The sequence below is a fragment of the Lygodium microphyllum genome, chromosome 1 (genome assembly GCF_053477565.2).
Source record: "Lygodium microphyllum isolate KBCC chromosome 1, Lygodium_microphyllum_v1.1.10, whole genome shotgun sequence".
Lineage (NCBI taxonomy): Eukaryota > Viridiplantae > Streptophyta > Polypodiopsida > Schizaeales > Lygodiaceae > Lygodium > Lygodium microphyllum.
The window spans coordinates 17,682,939-17,704,052 of record NC_141135.1 but is presented as its reverse complement, the minus strand read 5'-3'; positions in this window follow the sequence as shown (position 1 = coordinate 17,704,052).

Here is a 21,114-nt window from a genome sequence, read left to right as displayed (position 1 = left end):
TTCGTTGGATTTTGAATGAAAAATCTCCTAGGTTAGGCTCCTCGTTTTTGCGGTTTACATAGGATTCTGCCATGTCTGTGGCCTCTTGCTCCACTAGATTGTCGATGAGGTTGATCAAGTTAGGCAGCATTACACTCCCAATGGTGTTGCTCCCTCGATGCGTCTGGAATGGGGATGGAGGGACCATGAAGGGGAGCTATAACATGGGGATGAGACTAGGACAAGAAGCTTGAAAATGGTCATCCCTAGTTACTATGCCCTGCAAGTAGCCCAATGCATCAATGAGGGCATTGGATCATGATGAAATGATGATACTAGCATAAAAAATGATAGAGACAGTGATGGTGATAAAGATGGAGAACATCTAGCCTTGGGGAGGTCACTCATGAATATATGTATGCATCATGTGGGTCCAAAATAAGGTAATTTTAAAATACCAATTTTATACATTTTGTATATATAGAAGTGTGTAATATAAAAGGGGTTATTTATAGATTGAATAGAAAAGGGTTATGTTGTATTTAGGAAAAATTCATAGATAAGGATATTTATAAATAGGCCTTAAACACATGTGATGTAGAGAATACATACATAGTAGCCTCTTGGAGTATCGAACTTGTTGTCCACACTAGAGATATTATAGAGGGAGCTCATGCTCGACCCCCAAGACCCACGGACCGCTTATTCTTTCAAGCGTTTCAAGCGGAGCACTAATGGCTACCTCTCACATAGCCGACATGCTATCCCTCTCTATGAGTGCAGTAAGTTTACCTCGATGCCCGATTGAGTACCCTCCTTCCTCATGCACACCAGTAGCTCCATGATTCGTGATGCAAGCTCAAGCATCCTCAAGCCTCCACCTCCACGTTCCATCCTCAAGCCTCCACCTCCAAGCTCCATCCTCTATAGCCATGCGTGAGACAAGAGAAGAGAGGAGAAGAGAAGATGAAGAGAGAAAATGATGGAGAGCTTATTCTTTATGATCCCTCACCCTCACACACTCACTCCCTCACACTCTCACACTCCCTCTCTCAAGCACACACAAGTAAGCAAGAAGGAGAGAAGAAGAGAAGAAGAAGAGTCCACATTAGCCACACACCAAATAATGAGCAGCTTCTCATGCACTTTTTGAGTTTATATACAAAACCCTTATCCCTTTGGGCACCCATCCCCTTTTTTACATGATCGGCCATTGTTGCAAGGTCCTCTTTTCCCATTCCCTTCTAGTTGCCCTTTCTCTTTACCTATGCCTGTCTACCCTTTACAATTTGCACTAAAGGGAGTCCGATGCTCTTTTACAAAATTTTTGTGGGTGCCTTGCATTCAAAAATGCAATTTTGCCTTTGACTTAGCTTTTGAGGCCGCCTTTGCACTTTTGGCCATTTCCCTTTGTGCTTCTTCCTTTGTATCCCCATTTGGAGTTTTCTTGCATTGCACAAACCAAAGGCCATCACATGGTATGCAAATGTACCAAAGATAGTAATGAAAGTTGTTTTCAACTTATCCTCTTCTGCAATTGCCATCTGGTTGTATCCTGCAAAGTAGTTCATAAATGAATATATTTTCCTACCCGCTAACGGGTCCAAAATCTGGTCAATAAAGGGCAACTGGTAGAAGTACTTAAATGTTTGCTTATTCAGCTCTCTAAAGTCTACACAAAGTTGGATTTGATTATTTTTCTTCAACCTGATAACAATAGGTGAACACCATTCAATGTGCTGAACAAGGAAGATCAAACCAGCTTGTCACAATTTTTGTAACACCTCGAACAATCCCTCCCTTAGTTTGAAAGGCATACGCCTTACTTTTTGCCACACATGACGACTACCTTCCTTTAGAGGAATGGTATGCAGAGCCAGGCTGGGAGGAATTCCTCTAAGCTCTCGTGAGAGCTCCAGATGCAAATATGTCACGGAATTCTCGGATAAGGGACACATAGTCCTCCCTTTCTTCCACACTTTGCATGGACCCTAATTTAATTGGCCAGAGATCATTTGACGTACCAAGATCCAACTCAATTATGTTCATGTCTCTTATTCGATCTTGAGGCTCTATTGGCTCATTTAGAGTTATTTGATAGATGTCCTCTATAATGGACCCTTCTTTGGATTCATCACTCGATGACGTCTCACTAGCAGATACATCTTCTAATGTCTCTAATTCCATAGAGGATAGAGAAGCTCTCTCGCTTTGAGGGGACTCATGATATGCATTTACTACCACACGATTGGCATCTCTACCAAATATCAATTGACTAGCACATATATCCACTTGACAGTAGGATCACAAGATCCATGGCCTTCCTAACAATACTTGATAGCTTAGTCGTCTTGCGAATCTAATAATCCTAAAGTCCATAATGCAATCCACACTTGTGACGGTCACAAGGACTTTGGTAATACAACCTTTAGGTTGTCTTAAACTATCATCAACCATTCATAGAATTGTGGAGGTGTCTTTTCGAATTGCTAAACCTAGCCTCTCCATCAATTCTGAACTCATGATGTTAACATATGATCATGTATCTATGATAGCATAATCCACTACTATTCCATCAACATGATCTACAACCCTTGGGCAATGTTTTTCAGCATGCTCCCACCAATCATCTCCTATTGGTGCTATGCCCAAAGGTTCTATAATATACCCAGTATGTAGGATCTTTTTAAATTGCTTGCGCACTCCTAGAGACAACTTAATGAGCTGCAAGAGATTCATATATGGTCTAACTTCACAAAGAAAGCTTGCTAAATTGAATTCGTGATAATTCGCTAGAGCTCTCTTCTCTCACCAGACCATTCTCTCTTTTGGTTGTTAAACTGGTTTTAGTACTTCCTTTTTAGCTTTTGCCTTTCTCCTCGGTAATTCTTTATCCTTCTTGGCATCAGCTTTACTCTCTATGGGTTTTAAAGGTCCCCCTTCCATGTTGGGGTTAAGGACTTTCACCCCTTTGTTGTCTTGCTTAGGGTTTCCATCAATATGTTTTACATGATCTTTGTTGCCTTTTCTACCCTTTTGACCTCTCGTAATGGCCTACATATTAGAAGCTTTAATGCCATTAACTGGTACACTCTCAATGAGGCTAACTCCACTGCCACTAGGCAGCTCCTCTATAGTAGCCTTACCTCTTTGAAGGATTTGTTTTGGCCCATCATCTTGTTGAAAATTGTTCCCTTGCGCATGATGGCTAATAGGACTTGGCTGTTTACTACCTTGTTGGAGAGAGCTCATCTTACTCCAATAGGTGGTAGCCAAATTGCTGGACTTTCCACAAATATCACATTTGATATTTGGGCAATTTCTAGGGTGGTACTGGCCGCCACACCATTTACAACTAAATCTTGATGGGCCACCCTCGTAAGGAGGGCGTCGACTCCCTATCAGATTCTGCTATTTTTTAAGGAAATTGACGTCAATGGCGATTTCTCTATATTGTTCAGAAATCATATCAGTGTAATGCTTCATCGTATCCTTGACTTTGCTAAGGACATTCGATGCACTTGACTCATAGCCATGATTGTCTATTCGTCGTTCCATTGGCCTAACAATTTGATTGGGCATTGGTTGCCGACTCACACGAACACCATTAGGGTTTGATGCTTGGCCTCCAACATTTGGTGGAGCCATCTAACTAGCCATAGGCATAGTCAAAGTGGGAGGAGTTGGCAATAAAGGCATTTTTTGGACCATGCTTCCTCTCATATTTGGGTTAGTCATAGATATCCCTTGACTTCCATTGCCATTGGTAAATTCCAAATTATTTTTGAAAATTAGACCCATATTAAGATTGGTTTGAGAGGCAAAGGCCACTTGTAGTTGGGATTCTACTTTTTGTGCTCATCTAATGGCAATGTCTACACTCGACAAAGTGACACTACTCAACTACACCTGAATGTTGAAATCCAAACCATGCAAGAAATATTGCAGTTGGGGGCAGCTATTGGAATAGGGATAGAGGCTTGCAATTTGAGAAAGACCTCTTTTAACTTCTTGGCATATGCTCGGATATCCTCATGTGGCTCTTGGCGTGTCACATTTAGTACACATAGCCAATATTGACCACCCCTTTCAAGGGCAAACTCTCTTCAAAAGGCTTCAAAAAATAAATCAGTAGTGATTATGGTTCCGACCTCTAGGTTTGATACCATATGGTATCTTTTCCCTTGAGAGTCATGTTAAAGAATATCATTAAATGTCCATCTTGGATACGACAGTTGAACATCAACTTTTGAAACTCGCTAATGTGGAGCTTCACATCTTCCTCCACTAAACCATTAAAAATGGGTAGGGGAAACCTAAAGCTAGCAAATCTTGCGTTCTAGTAAATATAGCAATAGGTTATGCCACCATGGTAACAACCGGATTTGCTACTACAAGGGTTCAAAAAGCCGGTACTATAGCTCCACTTGAAGTGGAGTGACTAATTGGAGGAGGGAAAGAACTAGAGCTTCCTCCCCCTAATGGACCGTGTGCCAAACTAGGGTTATTAAAACCCCGCCCTTGCAAAGCTATTGAGCCACTCCTTTGCAAACAGTATCTTATGTTTATCTTGGCCCGCTGTCTAGCTCATTTAGCCCTTTCTTGCTTTTGGAGCTCCGCTTGATGGTCTTGTGAGTCTAGCTCACTAATTTCTGGCATACACTAGAGAATAGATTCCAATCGACCAAGGTACAGAAATTGCCACTTGTAGGCATCTCCCAACAATTGCATCACTTGTCGGGACCTAAAATGGGCCCGATGCTGGCTATAAGCACTATCAGGGCCTCTGTAACTCTCACAAGATAACCCCACACAGCCTCGCGGGGTTAGGAGCATCTAAGGGACACACTATCCTAATCGCTATTGTAGATATTGCGTTTGTAGTAGAATGTAGTCCAACGATTATCCTTCCTTAACTCTCAAAGGGTGGTCCAACACATCTTGGTATAATATACCATGTAACACAAACATAAAGGAGACAACCCCTCCGGTTGAATGTTGTGGCCCCACTGTAGCTCTCCTACACCAAGAGGATTGGCTCATCGATGCGTTGCTTTAACATAAAGCACATACGAACAGTCTCCACTCCTATATATTTTGAACGATCCATGAGATTTGATATTTCCTTACCAAGCTTGCCCCAAGGAATCAATCGTCTAGCCTACTGCTTAGGTTTTCTCACAACTTGGCATAGGTAATGTAATCGGCAATCAATTGCTATGCATCTAGGAGTTACCATATGATATACATAATGCAATTGTGGATGACACACCTCATGCTCAAGCATTTTATGATAAAAGAAAAGCAACCACATGAGGTGCAAAACCAATCCTTTAATGATTTCCAAGCTACTCGTAATTGCGGCATTGTTAGAGACTAGCACCGAGTTTCCTCGTGCTACTAGTCTCTCTTAAATTTAAATAGTGATCGACCTGTATGCTATACATAATCAAATAAATCATAATTTAAAATATTTTCAACGACCACTCACTTTCATAATTCCTCTTCCCTCCTATTAGTTAGGTTTTGCATTCGTTGGGTATGTGTAGTGTTCATTTTTCTGTAGTTTTTCATGTAAAAATCGATAAAAACACACTAGAACGTGAAAACAAGGCTTGATACTCATGCTCCAGCCCTGTTATACAATCAGGGACATAAAATGTGTTTTTTCCAAAATTTTTAGGTGATTTCTTAAAAAAATTGAGATATTTCAGAATTATGAGTTCTTGTTGATCAAGGACACAATATTATTTTCATATTTATTTTCATTCCATATGGGTAAAAGACTCTTTCATTATTTTTATCAAAACCACAACTTGCAAGTTTTGCGTATTTTGTGGGAAATTATTACATCATCATATTTTTTGGTTTCTTTCATATTTCAGCAAGAATACAATATGGGAAATAAAAAACAAACAAAATCAAGCACTTTCTTCAACCATTTTCGATAAAACAAAAGAACCACTCACTTACGCATAGAAACCGCGATTCCGAGGCTTGTATCTTGTATATGGGAGGTTGCTGACGCTTGCTCTTTGCCGCCGTTGATCACTCTCTTAGCCCAATCTATGTTCTCCACTCTCTTTGCCGCTGATCACTCTCTTAGCCCAATCTATGTTCTCCATTGCTCTAGCATTATCATTTGCTTCAGATTCGTTATCACAACCACCCTTCCCCTTCTCTCTTGAATTGATGCATATGAACGACTGCTAAGAGGAGAGAGGAGAGAGAAAGACTAAAAAATTAGATTTTTAAATCGTTCATAAAAATCAGCCAAATTACAGTCATCTCCTTTCTCTCTCTGTCGTGATAGAGAATCTCTCTCTCTCTTTCTCTCCAAACGCATGAGGGATCAAATGGTACCGATGAGATTTGGAAGGGATGCAAAAAAATTTGCCCCCCCCTCCTATTCGACAGTTTTTGGTTGGTTTTAGGCTTTTATTAAGCCTAAGGTTAAAACTTTAAAATAACCGGTTTGGTATTTTTGTGTTCACAATGTCCCGAAGTGGATATTTCAACATTGAAATCCATAAACCTAGGCCCCGTCGCACACTTTCCAACTCCTGGATCTAGTAGTTACTTTATAATGCCAAACCTTGTGGGGATTAAATGGGGGGTCAAACGACCTCCGATCGATGAATCAAGACTTGCCTCGAATTTCTAACGTTGAAATACATATAGGGAAACTCCATCTTGGCTATCCGTCACCACTTGATTTTTCATGAAAATTTGGTCTTTGGTGCTTCCTGGGCACTTCTTGATCCAAAAACGGCCTCAAATGCTTCAAGCACGATTCAAAACCAGCTCCTAAAATCTAGCTCTCAGGCATTTGCATGTCTATGTTGATAAAGGCTCGGTGATTTGAAAAGAGATAATGGGCCCTCTTGAGGATTAGTCGTTAGAGAGAAGCTGATCAAAATGTTGAGGTGGTGGAGACCAAGAATGGTTGGAGTGGGTGACGAGGCCTCCGAAGTTGGTGGTGCAGCCTTTGTTTGTACCTAAAAAGACAAGAAGTGTGCTACCTAGAGGGAGTCTCTACCTTATCGTGTGGTGCATTGTGCTCTTGCTAGTGGAACTGGGAGCTGGGACTGACCACAGGAGCTTGAGTATTGTCCCACACTTGAGGTCTAACCATAGGCTAGTGGAACTAGGAGCTGGGTCTAACCACAAAGCTTGGGTATTGTTCCACACTTTAGGACCCAGTTTGTTAGTAAGGGAGGTGCGGTGGGTGCAGCTTAGGGAGACAGGTCTAACCATAGGCGAGTGTGACCTCCTTAAGTATATCTTGCCCTTGATGTGCCCTAAGTGTGATGTAGGGAATCAAAATGGGCAAGGGGGTTAGGGACGGAGTCGACCGAGCGAAGCCACCTGATGCACCTAGCTTGAGGACCCCTAGGTATAGTGACTATGACCTACATGTAGTGAGGTGATTTGATTGCATTTCTTGTAATTTTCTTCTCTAATCCTCTTATTCTCTTCTTTCTTTTATTTTTCCTTTACTTTTTTTTTGAATTACATAACTATGATGAGGAGCTAGTCTTCTTCATCGAAGTCATGAGAGGGTGAAGTTGGGGGCTTAAGGGATTTTCCAAGGAATTTCTAGCTTTGCATATAACCCTTGAGGTTCATTCGCACCTGGAGAGTGGTGGTGGAAAGAAATGGATGATTGCAGTAGGTGAAGAGGCTATCATTCAATTGGAAAAGAGGAGGGGAGAGACTAAGAAATATAGAGGGGAGAGAGAAAACATCGTTCATACTTAGCAATTAAACTGTAGTTGAAATAAACTTCAATATTATTAAATATGTCTTACAAATGTCCATAGAGAGGTGTAGGTCCATCTCAAGCACAATGCATCTATTATAGCCCATAAGAAGAGTTCGTTTGTCCGTACAGTGGAAGGAGCACCCAAGCCAATAAACCCATTAGAGGGAACTCCACTAACTATGCTCTCGACACTAGAAGATATTAGAGATTGTCAAGACCTTCCTTAAATGCTGGAGCTTGAGATAGAGGCTATGATCGATGCATTACTACCCATAGATATGAGGTCATCAAATCCATTAAGAGAGGAGGCCTCTATACCATTATATGATTGGGTACTATGAATATCTCACTTAAGGATGCTCCTTGTGCTCATAAGTATAACAAAGTACAAATGGAGTGATATAATTGTGAATGATTGTTTGCTCTTTTGAGGAGAATATGAGTCCATGGAAATGTATTAGAAGTGTAGTGCTCACATGTATTGCTAAGACTTGTAGGGGCAAACCATCCCTTAGAAGATTCTCCACATTTTCAAGCTTTGCATGAGAACCAAGAAATCATTGGCTCGTTCTTACTATGGATAACATGAATCCATTCGGACTTTGCTTGACTCCTTACAGTGTATGGCTAGTAGTCCTTGTGAACTACAACATCCCACCATGGATTTCTATGAAGAAGAAATACTTGATCCTTAGCTTGCTCATTCTTGGGTACTGTAAAGTCAAGAATATGGAGGTCTATTTTCATCCATTATTTGATGAGCTCAAGATTTTGTGGGAGGAGGAGATTACTATGGAAGACATGAACAAGCATATTTGGAGGCGGTCTATTAACATACGAGCCATTCTTATATAGACTATGTATAACTTTTTGAGATTTGATGAGTGCTCAAGTAGGCATTCTTTCATTCTTGTCATTCACATATCACATGGCTCATTTATGTTTGTCTTGACTAGATATAGATATTTGATAGGCTTCGTCACATCAGGTTGCCATGCGGGTCCATTGTGGACCAGAGTTGGACTCCTGAAGGTCGTGGACCACAAAGAAGATGGTCTATCAGTGGGGCCACACCATATTCTTGTCAAAGGGCCATGAGTTGAGAGTGGGATTCCTTGGATGACCTCCCACACAAATGATTGCCCAAAGCTAGCAGCATGAGTGAAAGATGGTCCACAAAGAGTCGCTTTCAAGTGAAATGCGATGGTTTTCAATTTTCTAAGAGTTGCCATATTGGACCTATTTATAGATCAACCATTTGTTGGATCCCATGCAAAATTTCAAGAATGTTGATAGCTTATTGTGGGGCCATATCACAGAAAAGAGAGACACCCTAGGGGCACAAATGGATTTGAATGAGATAGGGAAGATGGAGCTGCTATGGCCGCAAATAAGCTTTGATGGTTGTGCGTAACTACCTCGTGCACCTTGGATCCTAACCAATAAAGAGGAGTGCATAGTGAAGCAAATTACGAAATCTATCCACATGTCAATGGGTACAATGTGTTTTCTATCAAGAATCGCGTGGTGGGAGGACTTGCTCAAGATGCTGCACTGAACACACACACAGAATGCACAAGGAGAAGCTCACTCAAGAGACAAGAAGGAGATGGAGGCCAAAACGTTTTCTTGTTGATTTTTTCTTCTTCTTTCACACTCTTTACAATGTACACAAAGTATAGATAAGATACAACATAAAGGAAAGTGGCCTACTAAGTCAAACAATGTATAACCGACTACACTAGTCGACTGGCGCTATAACTATGCCAGCTGTAAATAGGTATAACAACCTGAATATAATAAGTAATGAGTAGTGGCCACGTGTGAGTCATAATAACCACTGACGTGCTAAGTGTAGATATGTGGACCCATCTAACCAGGCGGTCCATCATCAATGTCCGCATGTATTGAGCTTGTCATCTCAACACTCCCCCTCAAGCTCATTGCATCTCTGTGACTCCAAGTAAGCTTCGAAACTTTTGAAGCTTCTCTATACCCAATGCCTTCGTGAAGATGTCAGCTATCTGATCTTGTGTGTGCTGACATACACTAAGTTAATCTCACCTGCTAGTACCTTCTCTCTCACAAAGTGGTAGTGTACCTCAATATGTTTTGTCCTAGCATGGAACACAGGGTTCCTAGCCAACTGTATACTGCTCGTGTTGTCACAATAAATGACTACTGGACCTTCCACCTGCACATCCAAATCAGCCATTAACTTTTGTAGCCATACTACCTCACATGCTGCAACAACAACACCTCTATACTCAGCCTCTGTACTCGACAAAGCAACTGTAGATTGCTTTTTGCTGCTCCAAGCAACTGCTGCACTACCAAGAGAGAACATGTATCTGTTGGTAGATCTTCTATCAGACATACTAGCAGCCCAATCTGCATCTATGTATCCAAACACCTGTACATCTGTACCTGCCTCATAGAAAAGTCCATAATGTAATGTGGACTTCACATATCTCAATATGCGTCTGACTACATCAAAATGTGGCTTTCTAGGTACTTGCATAAACTGACTCACAAGACCAACAGCGTAGCTCAAGTCTGGCCTTGTAATGGTCATGTAGATCAAACTCCCCACGATCCTCCCGAACATAGTGGGATCTTCTATCTCATCCCCAACATCAGCACTCAACTTTACATTTTGCTCCAATGGGACTGAAAGTGGTTTGCATGTTGTCATACCATACTTGGACAATATATCCAAGCCATATTGTCTTTGGGACAGCCATATACCATCATCACATCTGATCACCTCAATGCCAAGGAAGTACCTTAGCTCACCTAAATCCTTCATCTCAAACTTCTTCTTCAAAAAATCCTTGACTTCAGCAATCCCACTATCACTATCACCTGTGATAATCAAGTCATCCACATAGATGACTATGATGACCAAACCTGCATCTCCCTTTCTCACATAACGTGAGTGATCATCATCAGAAACATAAAAGCCAATATTGACAAGATACTCTCTGATCTTGTCAGACCATGCTCTAGGTGCTTGCTTGAGCCCATAGAGCGCATTCTTCAACCTGCACACATACGTGGGATGCTCTAAATCTTCATAACCTGCTGGCTGATCCATATACACTTCTTCTTGCAAATCACCATGCAAGAAGGCATTCTTCACATCCATTTGTTGCAATCTCTAACCTTTGGCTACTGCTAAAGAAATCACACATATGACAGTTGCCATCCTAGCAACTGGACTGAAGGTTTCTTCATAATCTATGCCATATGTCTGGGCATAGCCTTTTGCAACTAGCCTAGCTTTGTACCTACCAATAGAACCATCTACATTGTGCTTAATCTTATAAATCCACTTACATCCAATAGCTTTCTTGCCCTTCGGCAATGATACTAGATCCCAAGTCTTATTGGCCTCTAATGTAGCCATCTCCTCATCCATTGCTATATCCCAATGAGAATGACCAACAGTATCCTCAAAACAAGTGGGTTCAACATCCTCAACTAGTTTCACCATATAAGCATAATGGTGAGCTGCATAACCTTCAAAACCAATCTTTTAACAGGGTATCTAACCCTGCTAGATCTGCGTAGCACCAGATCACTCAATGGAGCCTTTACATTATTATGAGCTCTCTGTACACCTGGTGTCTTGACAGAAGGAATACCAAGCTCATCATCTAAGCTCTCTGAGCCACTGGAGTCTCCATCAAGAACTGCATCAATGCCATTTGACACTTTATTCTTTTCTTTGTCTTTACCTGTAGTGCTACTAGATGCACCTGAAGATGTAGAGGTACTCCTTAGTCTCCTAGAAAAAGTACTACCAGATGATGTCTCTGGTCCACTAAGAGTCCGTGATTCTTACTTTTCAGCCTGCACATGAGTGTCATGATCATGATCATCATCCAATGCATCACCACTAGATGCAGACCAACTGCTCATTTCATCAAAGATGACATCCCTTCTCACTCTGAACTTACATGTGACAGGGTTATAATAGCGATACCCTTTCTGCTCTAAAGAGTATCCAATAAAGACACACTTTTCAGCCTTTGGATCCAGTTTCTTCCGCAACTCATCTGGCACATGGACATACGCAATGCAGCCAAACACTTTCAAGTGTGAGACATCAAGCTTCTTACCTGTAAAACATTCTTCGGGGGTCATACCATGAACAGCAGTTGTGGGAGTTTTGTTCATAATATAAATAGCAGTATGAACAGCCTTAGACCAAAAATGCTTAGGCATATTCTTTTCAGCCATCAAGGCACGTGCAACTTCTGCAATATGCCTGTTTTTCCTTTTTGCAACCCCATTTTGCTGTGGGGTATACCTGCATCTGAACTGTCTCTTTATCCCATGAGACCTCAAAAAATCACTGAACTCATTTGAGAGGTACTCTCCCTCTTCATCTGACCTCAAGCACTTTACTTTCAAGTCTATTTCTCTTTCAACTGTAGCCTTGAAAGTTCTAAAGTGCTCAAAAGCTTCACTCTTTTCCTTCATAAAATATACCCACAGCTTTCTAGAACAATCATCAATGAATGTGACAAAGTATGAACTGCCTCCAAGAGATACATTTTGTGTAGGCCCCCAAATGTCTGTATGCACAATATCAAGGATATTTCTGCTTACATCTCTGTCATGTGAAAAGGATTGTCTTGCTTGCTTACCAAACTGACATGCTTCGCATACCTTATGAAATTCTGCAACTCTAAATGTAGGCAAACCTGTAACCAACCCTTTGGACTGCATTAATTTCAGCCTTTGTACATTTGCATGTCCAATGTGTTTGTGCCAAATTTCAATATCTGCAACAACACCTTTTCCTTTAGCATACATAGCAGCATTCATAGTAGGAATTCCAGCATCTAGAGTAAACATACGTCCAACTCTACTTCCCTTTGCAACTAACCTGCATTTGTCATTGAAGTATTCTACAAAGCAGCCCTTTGCATTAAATCTCACTTGCAACCCTTGCTCTACCATTTGACCGATTGACACCAAGTTCTTTGTAATAGATGACACATGTAATACATCTGAAAGACTTTTTATCTTACCATCATGCAAGGACAAGGGAACTTTTCAATGTGTGAAATTGGGTGGCATGAATCATCACCCATCTGCACATAACCTGCATTTTGCAAATCTTGCATCTCTCCAAACCATTCTGCATGGCTGGTCATATGATTGGATGCACCTGAATTAATATACCAAACATCATCATGTGTTCCCTTTCCTGTAACAACATTTAGCATATGCTGCATAACAAACAGACGTTCATTTTTGTCTTCATTCTGTCGTGAAGACGATGCGTAGTTTCCTTGCTGCAACTTACCACTACGGATATCATCTTTCTTAGCATAACATTGGGCTGCAATATGACCTGTTTTGCCACAATAGTGGCACACAATACTAGAGTTGTTAGAACTCTGTTCTGCCATCCACCTCTTCCTCTAAAGCTCCCCCTGCCTCTAAAGTTACCACGACCTCTTGAAACCTGCATATCGCCAAATTGCTGATTCAATCTGTTTTGCTGGTTGTCACTAACATGTCCTGTACCACGGCCTCTTAAAGAGAACCTGCCACGTCCCCTTCCTGAACTGGAGTAGAAAGCTTGGACCTGTTCACCACTTTTTTCAGATGTCTCACTCTACATGTTGATCTCTTCAGCGATCATAAGGGAGACCAACTCATCGAAATCTGAAAATGGCTTTCTAATATATACGGAAGTTACAAAAGACTTCGAAGCCTTTTCATTGTTAAGTCCACCCAAGGTAGACGACACCAAATCATCATCATCGGGCATTGCATCAATCGCTGTCAAGGCATCTGCAATGCTCCTTACCTTTAGTGTATACTCATTGATAGACATCTTCCCTTTCTTCAATGCATTCAACTCTTGCTTGAGTTGAATCTTTCGTACCTTTGTATTTACAGAAAACATACTTTCAAGTATGGTCCAAGCTGCATATGAATTCTCTGCATTTCTAATGTATTCCAGCATATTATTGTCAATTACTATAGACAACAAATACATGAATTTTTTATCTTTTGCATTCCATTCCTTTCGTGCCTTTGTTTCTTCTGCAGTTGGAGGATCACTCACCTCTGGCTCCTTTTCTTCACCTGAAACAAACTCGTAGAGGCCTTTTCCAATAAGGAAGTTCGTGACACAGAACTTCCATGAAGGGTAGTTGTTCTTGTCGAGCTTCTCAATGATAGGGCTTCCACTATTCTCTGCCATTATCACAAAACTAATACCAAACAACAAGCAAATCTTCTGCAACCCTCGATCTGTAGTGCACAGCAATACACCAGACAGCCTTTTTCACTGTTTGCTCAACAATACATGCAATCTGCAACCTATTTGTAGATAAACCTTATGTTTGCTTCCTGCAAACACCTCAAGAATTACAGATTCACAATCTGTAACTTGCGCACTTACTTTTGGTCAAAACAGCCGAAATCACAGTGTATCCTGAAACTACTGTCCGCAACCTTGCGGCTCTAAAACGGGGCCTGAAACGACCTTAGATGCCCAAAATAACTGCAGGACAGCCCTAAAGGGCTAATCTGCAGAATACACAGTGCTCTTCGCGCACACCAAATCTCACTGCAATCTGAGATTTTTGCTCTGCCCTGCTTCCGGTGCCTCCACAGGCACTATCCAAGAGAAAGAGTGGAAGGATGGGAGATATCCAAGAGAAAGAGTGGAAGGATGGGAGAGCTTCTTACCCATGGCTTGCTTGCTCGAACCTTGCTTCTTCTCCTTCACTTCAGCCTTCAAAATCAGCCTCTCTCAGTGGTGCGGCTCTGATACCATGTCAAGAATCACGTGGTGGGAGGACTTGCTCAAGATGCTACGCCGAACATACACACAGAATGCACAAGGAGAAGCTCACTCAAGAGACAAGAAGGAGATGGAGGCCAAAACATTTTCTTGTTGATTTCTGCTTCTTCTTTCACACTCTTTACAATGTACACAAAGTATAGATAAGATACAACATAAAGGAAAGTGGCCTACTAAGTCAAACAATGCATAATCGACTACACTAGTGAACTGGCGCTATAACTATGCTAGCTCTAAATAGGTGTAACAACCTAAATATAATAAGTAATGAGTCAGTGGCCATGTGTGAGTCATAATAACCACCGACGTGCTAAGTGTAGATGTGTGGACCCATCTAACCAGGCGGTCCATCATCAATGTCCGCATGTGTTGAGCTTGTCATCTCAACATTTTCTCATGTCTGCATTTTCTAAAGATGACCAACTAGCAAGACTAAAATCCCATGATTAGCACAAGATATGCCAGGTTTGTCTTGGCCTTGGTAGTAAGACCATCAAGTAAGTTACTATAGTGTGTCAATCTATAGTTTTTAATGCATTGAATTTCTGTCAGTTCATACTATCGATTGTGATCGTGGGGTGTCTCACTCTAGAGATGTGTTCTGCGATTTATAAGTTATCGAATTTAGTACATTGGATCTTGTAGGAGTTTAAGACATCATCCATTGAGTGCATAAGGCAAAGATTAGTGGAGAGTTTTTTTCTTTGAGAAGCTTTCACCCATGAGTATGCTCACAATACATACTCACCTCTTATTATAGGACCGGTTTATACAAGATTGATGCTCTTCTTGGAGTGCTTCATGAAAACTTTGAAAGGCTTTGTGCGACAAGGGATTGTGTCTAGAGGGTACTATGACTGATGATTGGCTATTGTGGGAGGCACTAGTGTATATTTTAAAGTGGTTGTCTATCGATGGTGGATATAGATAACAAGATGTTGTGGATGTTGAAGGACGATGATCCACTTATAGGAGATGTGGTTGTTAGAAATGGAATAGAGAAGAGGATGGATGGCATAATGGTGGAGAAAGTGAATTATTTTTATATTTTATACCATGCATCAATGGAGAAGTTACTCGGTAGGTATGAGAAGGCTAGAAGAGAACGTGAGGTAGCGCGATCAGAATATCGGTGTAGTACACGCTAGTAACTAGTTCTCGGTATCCTGAGGGCATGGAGGAGATGCAACAATCATGCCTATGAGATGGTTGTATGATGCTTTGACCGTAGCTTCATGCCAAGGGGTGGAAGTCTCTAGGGAGGAGTAGGAGTTCTCGAGGGGATATAGTCTAAAGGTAACCATATGCTATCTTTGTTGTTGTATCTAGCAACTATACCTTGTTGCTAATCTAGGCGTGTTTCAATGTATAGTATAAAATCTACATCAGGGTATGGTCCTGTGGGCCACATTTTTTTGTTGAGCACATTGACAAAATGCACTTCATGAATGACTATGGAGTCATGGCAAAGTTTGAGCAGGAAAGTTGATGGCAGGTCATGGATCTATACATTATAGTGGATAAGATATAATATTATGGCAACTTGTGAAATATTCTTTTAGGAGATTACCATAGCTTCTCCAATGATCATATTTGATGTACAATGGTTTGAAGAAGTATTGAAAGGAGTAGAGGCAGTTGTTTGGCAAGGACCTTCTAGATTCTTAGAGGTAGACTTCAAGAGAAAATATGGAATGATCAGCACTACACATTTGTCTTGTTGGATCACTGTGAATAGGTGCATGATCTTTTTTGTTAATTTATCCGCTACAAAAAGCGGCCATAAGTGTTTTTTTGTTTTTCCTTCTAAGTTATCATGACATATTATTGAATATGTAATCTTCTACCCAAATCCACGACAACCTTGTTGGTGGTATATTGTGTGTTGATACCTCAAAGCACTCGAGTGTATGATGAAAGCAATGTTCCTAACGTACATGAGGAGGGTATGTAGGTAGAAGAGTTGCTATTGTAGGGTGGAGGATGAGGGTTTGAAGCGTATGGATGAGACAATCAAGGAAATCTAGGTGAGAAGTCTCGAGTATAAGCATACATTGAGAATGAAGTAGACTCATGTTTCTATGGGAACCTATGCATAGACCTTCCAGTGTACGTCGAGCTATGCCAAGACAGCTTGTCATGGAGCTGTAGGACTAGTATTTGCATCCGCTAGTCGAATTCTTCAACTATTCATTTTTATAAGTATTTTATCACATGCTTTCTGACTAACATCCATTTTTGCAAATATATATTATCATGCTTTGCCTTTACCCTTATATTGATTGTGCTAACATCTTTAATTTGGTAGCGCAGGTCAGTATAGACGATCTAAAGAGCAAGATGAGATGTGGAGGAGTTGGAAGAGATCTTCATGCATATGTCTTTGGATCAAATGGCATGCTTCAAAGATATGGCAGACTCGAAGTTGTCTCGTTGACTATTTTTTGGGCATTCGGTGTATTCTACCTCGATATGCTCTGATGTGTTGATCTCTAGCAGGCAGAATCAAAGCTCTAGGCTAGCCATAGAGGGAGGCTGAGAGATGCCTTGCTCGAGAGGTGGAGGTGGTGGTTGTGGTGGATACCTCAGAGAGCCATAGACTTTTCCTCCTCCTTATTCTAGGGGTGGTTGTGGGGGGTGTTGTGGAGACACACATGTTGTGACCTTGCGGCTAGTTACTACTCCTTGCTCCCGCACTTGCTTTAGAGAGAGGGTGGCTTAGGTGGATGTTGTGGAGACACTTATGAAATGTCCCCATCCCATTGATTGAGTGGATGCTTATCACCTCCAAGATTTACTATATCTATGGGGATGTCTACTCCTCTGACTCCAGATTTTACTCAGCCCAAACACAAGTGGCATCCCTATGGGTGCTACTTCGAGAGATACCACCACTACAAGTATGCCAAACTGATAGGGGTCACATGGTTATGCCCAACAGTGTGATTGTAGATAGGAGAGGGTACATTTTAGACCCACCCCACCAAGGCATGTATACTTAATGGATGAGAAAAGCAAAGACATGATCATGAATGTTGAGGGGAGGAGGGTGATGGCATGCATGAGGAAGTTGTGCCAATCGATATTTAAGCACAATGTTCTAGACCATTGGAAAAACATACTAGAGGGAGCCAAAGAGTATGTGATCGTATCATTGCATGAGGAGTTATCAATATCTACATCGATTGATTGGTTCTCCATTGGTTGGATGATGGAGTGTATGAGCGTATATGTATCTCTTAGACACACTACAACGATATGAAGGTATAGCGACAGCGGTTTTTGACGCAAAATAGCGGCGTTGCTATTTGCGTCACTATTAGCGTTGCAAATGCGGCGCTAATAGCATTTGCGATGCTAATAGCGATGCAAATAGCGACAGTTTTCAGGCGAAAAAAATGCAGGCCGAAACTCGAGCGCGTTATTTTGTGTGCATACGCGAAAGAGAGCGAAAGGGAGAGCAAACTTCTTGCATTTGAGAGGGAGAGGGAGAGAAAGAGGGAAAGAGGGAGAAAAAAAAGCTTCTCACTGCCTTGCTACCGTTCGCGAAGAAGAGGAGGAAGTGTATGGAGGGCGAAGAGGAGCCGCCGTTGCGAAGAGGAGCCGCCGTTGCGAAGAGGAGCCGCCAAACCCTTCTGAGCCTTTACGGTGAGTGCATTGTTCCTTCTTGCTTTGCTTTTTTGTTTTCTCTTTAGGGAGAGGGAGGGAGAGGGAGAAGGAGGGAGAGGAAGAGAGGGAAACATTAAACATAATAGGGAAAGGGAGAGGGAGAGGGAGAGGGAGGGAGAGGAAATGAGAGAGGGAGGGAGAGGAAAGAGAGGGAAACATTAAATATAATATGGAAAGAGAGGGAGAGGAAATGAGAGAGGGAGAGGAAGAGAGAAAAGAAAATGAGAGAGGGAGAGGAAGAGAGAAAAAACATTAAACATAATAGGGAAAAACATTAAACATAATAGGGAAAGGGAGAAAGAGAGGGAGAGGGAGGGAGAGGAAATGAGAGAGGGAGAGGAAGAGAGAAAAGGAAATGAGAGAGGGAGAGGAAGATAGAAAAAACATTAAACATAATAGGGAAAGAGAGAGGGAGAGGAAGAGAGAAAAAACACTAAACATAATAGAGGGAAAGAGAGAAAGAGAGGGAGAGGGTGAGGGAGGGAGAGGAAATGAGAGAGGGAGAGGAAGGAAAAAACATTAAACATAATAGGGAAAGAGAGAAAGAGAGGGAGAGGGAGAGGGAGAGGGAGGGAGAGGAAATGAGAGAGGGAGAGGAAGAGAGAAAAGAAAATGAGAGAGGGAGAGGAGAGAGAAAAAACATTAAACATAATAGGGAAAGAGAGAAAGAGAGGGAGAGGGTGAGGGAGGGAGAGGAAATGAGAGAGAGAGAGGAAGAGGGAGAGGGAGGGAGAGGAAAGAGAGGGAAACATTAAACATAATAGGGAAAGAGAGAGGGAGAGGAAGGAGAGAAAAAACATTAAACATAATAGGGAAAGAGACAAAGAGAGGGAGAGGGTGAGGGAGGGAGAGGAAATGAGAGAGGGAGAGGAAGGAAAAAACATTAAACATAATAGGGAAAGAGAGGAAGAGAGGGAGAGGAAGAGGGTACAACTGGATTTCTAGATTAGGAATATTAGCGAAGTTGTACCTTTGGCTAGAGAACAGTGCATGCAACATTTTGGCCTACAGCAGAATTTCTAGATTAGGAATATTAGCCAAGTTGATCCAATCGTTAGTGTGGACCATCACTTTGTCCATTCCTAGCATGGCATACATATCTCTCTTCGGCCGTCTTTCCACCTTGTTGGCTAGGCCCAATGCCCTCTACACCAAATCGGGCGTCAACTCGATTTGTACCTAGTGGGTTTTCTCTCCTTTTTGTAGGTGCTGCAGTTCCTATTGAAGGTCTGAAGGAACTCTACACACTAGTTATAGTCACCATCTAGTCAATTGCCTCCACATGTCTTTGGAAATTGCATTGCTACAATCTATTTTATGGCTTGCTCCTCCATGGCTATATGGTCCAAGTTCAAGATATGCTTAAACTTGAATTGATTAAAGGCCCTTGTTTCAAATGAGAGGCCGTACTTTTCCTCCTCTTCCTCCAAGAACGGCAATTTATTGGTCCACGTTCAAGACATGCATGAACTTGAACTGCTTAAAGGCCCTTGTTTCAACTGAGAGGCCATACTTTGCCTGCTCTTCCTCCAAGAACATCAATTTGCTGGTCCACGTTCAAGACATGCATGAACTTGAACTGATTAAAGGCCCTCGTTTTAACTGAGAGGCATTGCTTGCTCTTTCTCTAAGAACGGCAATTTTCTGGCCTTTTCTTGTCCTACCATAGTGGGTGCCTGTCATTAAGCCATGCTCATGATTAGTTATCTTAAAACAATTTCTTGTAGAAAGAAAAAGATTATGTGCTTACGGACGATTGAAATGCTTAAGTATAGAAGGAGGCTTTTCCTTCTAGCTGCTCTATCCATTTCCAAAATTTTATGACACTTTTTCTCAATCATAAGTTGATTTATTAATAATTCTACAAAACCTGATGGTGGAGGCCTTTGAGGACGATGCTTTTCTTGTTGCCAATGCCTTTGTTGAAGACTCAATGGTCTTCTACACATGAAATCGTTTAGGTTCACTTCATCTAGAGATCTGGCGGAGATGCTCTCCAATATAGGCACATTAATCCAACTCAGTATCGAGTTGTACCTTTGGCTAGTGAACAATGCATGCACCATTTTGACATGCAACTGGATTTTTGGATTAGGAATATGAACAAAGATGATACCATTGTTAGTGTGGACCATCACTTTGTCCATTCCTAGCATGGCATACATGTATCTCTTCGGCCATCTTTCCACCTTGTTGGTTAGGCCCAACACCTTCTCCACCAACTCAGGTGTCAACTCAATCTATACCTAGTGGGTTTTGTAACATGCCCCCTCCTCAAATCGCGCGACACATCTTAGCAGTCCATCGAGAGATATATTTAGAAGACGCCTCCTGGCACTCCCAATGAATGACACGGGCTTGCCAACTAGGGTCTCTCGAGTCTGCCCCGCAACGGAACTAATTTGCCTATTTCCACTAGGATTGACCTGACATCCGGGTTCCTAGTCAACATTGTCTAAGCTCATAGACCCGACTTTTTCCTAACATTTCCTGTTAACATCTCCTTTGAGAAAAGCTCTTGGCTAACCGAGACCACCCTTCCGTAGGATAGACCCATTGGTCACATCCACCACGCTTCCCTCAAGGGTTGTTTTAGTTATCTAATTACCTACCACGTTATGCTTGACACATAAAAATAACTTCCTTAATTAACCCGTTAGTCACAAGTTCCTTTACGTAATTTAGGCCACAGACACGAAGACAAGATAAAACACTTCCTTAACTTATCTTCGGATTAATGTTTGTCTCCCATCCATATAGGAGAATTAAGTATTCCTTTCTGCCTCCGCAGAAAAATCCTTCTGTCTCCCGGCAATAAAACCCGAAGGTTTATCCTTCCAACATTCCGCCTTGTAACTAGTACCAA